We start from the raw sequence: 2,884 nt of genomic DNA on the forward strand, positions 1-2,884 counted from the left end.
CTCCCCCCCCCCGCCCCGAAAGCTGGGACGTGAAGGCGAGTGACTTTCGGTCCCAGACGGCGGCGTCCCTTCTGGCTCCATGCCTGAGCGGCCGTCAGCGTCACCCCCTGCCGCGCGCTTCCCCAGCTCCAGCCCGCCCTGTCGCCACCCTGCCTGCAGCCCGCTCCCCATGCCACTGCCGGAGAGGGAAGGAGGGACTCTTTAGGAGCCGGCGGCGTTCCCGCCGCCTCCGTGCCAAAACGGCCAGCAGCATCCGCTCTCTAAGCCCGGCTCCCGGCCCTCGAAAGCCTGCCGTGCCCTTGCCCCACCTCCCACCTTGATTTCTGCATCTCTCACTCCCTCATCCGCCCGCCTCGCTTCCGTCCTGCCGCAGGCTTGACCGGGGCTGGGGGTAGGCAGGAAGGAACGCCATCGAACCGAGAGGCTCAGAGCGACCTGAACAGGATGCTTCTTCAAAAAGAGACAGTGCCAAGCATCCCGCCACCACCTCCAGACTGTCGCTGGCCCTACTTCTGCACCAGGCTCTCGGCCTGCTCGCCGAACACCCTGGCTGCCTCGGCACCCAAGTCCTCGCCCCCCTGCTGCTGCCGTCGCCGCCGTCCGAACTGGCTGATGGGACCCTGGGCAGGGGCGAGAAAAGTCTGAGGGTGGCGCCAGGGAGGCAGATGGTGGAGAGCAGGAGTGCCCCCAACCCTCGAGAGACAGGGCGACGGGAGGGAGGGGGACGGAGCGCATCTGCGGCAAGTGTGCGCGTCCATGCGCAGGCGTGCCTATGTCTGTGTGTGTCTGTCTGTGTCGATGAGTGTGCAGCTGTGGCCGTCCGCGGCAAAAAGAGAGGGGGGCGGCGGGGCTGTGAGTGGGTCTGAGAGTCCCTGTGTCTGCCTATCTCTCCGTGTGAACATGGGCCGGGGGCCGCCCGCTCCCTGCCAGCATCGGGCGCCTCGGCGCGGCGCCCCCGCGGCCCGCCGGAGCGGCGGCGGGGGCCGGGGACCTCGGCGGACCCTGAAAGAACCGGCCCGAAGGCGGCCGCCCGGCCCCGGCCCCGGCCCCGGCCCCGGCCGCCGGCCCCGGCCCCGGCCCCGGCCCCGGCCGCCGGCCCCGGCCCCGGCCCGGGCCCCCGCCCCGGCCCTCGCCGGCGGGCGGGGCTCGTCCCGCCGGGGCTCGCCCGCTGCCTGCCGGCCTCGGGCACCGGGGCGCGGCGCCCCCGCGGCCCCCCGAAGCGGCGGCGGGAGACGGGGACCTCGGCGGACCCCGAAAGAACCGGCCCGAAGGCGGCCGCCCGGTCCCCCCGGCCTCGGCCCCGGCCCCTCCTGGTGGGCGGGGCCAGTCGCGCCGGCGGCCATCGGCTTCGTTCCCTGTTCCTATGCACCTGCTTCCCCTCCCCGCTGTCTCCCTAGAGGTGCTCTGCTCTGGTGGGGCTGGGCGTGGTGCCCGGGGTGGGGTGGGGAGGGGCGTCCGTTTTGGTGCGTCAATGTGTGTGGGCTGGCCGAGCTAAGGGCACACGATCCTCCCGAGCGTGGCCGGCTGTGGTGTGGGCGCCCAAGAAAACGGAGTAAAATTCGCAAAGAATTTTTTTTTTCCCCAGGAAACTTCCTTGTTCCTAGCAGAAGAAAGATGTACTCGTTCAAAAATTAAAGGTTGAGTTTTGTCGAAAATACGTATTGGTCTTGAAACCGGGTTCTCAGGCGGGACAGGGCTGCTAGAGCCATACGGTTCCGGGGCGTTCCGGGGCTGTGGGGTTCCCCCGGCTCAGGGATGGCAGGAGGATGCCTTGTCTCCGGGGTCGGCTGCGGCCACCAGCGGTTGCCGGAGCCGTCAGCGTACTGTCCCGGCAGCGTCCGGCCAGAGGGCGAACAGGTCTACCCGGATCCGGGCTCGGCCGCGGCCGCCGGCCGTGCCACGAAACCGCCCGCGTGGCTCCCCTGGCGGCGCCCGGTCTCGGCGTGAACAGGTCTACCCGGCCCGGGGACGGCTCCGGGCGGACAGGTCTACCCGGATCCGGGCCCGGCCGCGGCCGCCGCCCGGCCCTCGCCGGCGGGCGGGGCTCGTCCCGCCGGGGCTCGCCCGCTGCCTGCCGGCCTCGGGCACCTGGGCGCGGCGCCCCCGCGGCCCCCCGAAGCGGCGGCGGGAGACGGGGACCTCGGCGGACCCCGAAAGAACCGGCCCGAAGGCGGCCGCCCGGTCCCCCCGGCCTCGGCCCCGGCCCCTCCTGGTGGGCGGGGCCAGTCGCGCCGGCGGCCATCGGCTTCGTTCCCTGTTCCTATGCACCTGCTTCCCCTCCCCGCTGTCTCCCTAGAGGTGCTCTGCTCTGGTGGGGCTGGGCGTGGTGCCCGGGGTGGGGTGGGGAGGGGCGTCCGTTTTGGTGCGTCAATGTGTGTGGGCTGGCCGAGCTAAGGGCACACGATCCTCCCGAGCGTGGCCGGCTGTGGTGTGGGCGCCCAAGAAAACGGAGTAAAATTCGCAAAGAATTTTTTTTTTCCCCAGGAAACTTCCTTGTTCCTAGCAGAAGAAAGATGTACTCGTTCAAAAATTAAAGGTTGAGTTTTGTCGAAAATACGTATTGGTCTTGAAACCGGGTTCTCAGGCGGGACAGGGCTGCTAGAGCCATACGGTTCCGGGGCGTTCCGGGGCTGTGGGGTTCCCCCGGCTCAGGGATGGCAGGAGGATGCCTTGTCTCCGGGGTCGGCTGCGGCCACCAGCGGTTGCCGGAGCCGTCAGCGTACTGTCCCGGCAGCGTCCGGCCAGAGGGCGAACAGGTCTACCCGGATCCGGGCTCGGCCGCGGCCGCCGGCCGTGCCACGAAACCGCCCGCGTGGCTCCCCTGGCGGCGCCCGGTCTCGGCGTGAACAGGTCTACCCGGCCCGGGGACGGCTCCGGGCGGACA

This window comes from Aphelocoma coerulescens, unplaced genomic scaffold, assembly GCF_041296385.1.
Source record: "Aphelocoma coerulescens isolate FSJ_1873_10779 unplaced genomic scaffold, UR_Acoe_1.0 HiC_scaffold_609, whole genome shotgun sequence".
Taxonomy (NCBI): Eukaryota; Metazoa; Chordata; class Aves; order Passeriformes; family Corvidae; genus Aphelocoma; species Aphelocoma coerulescens.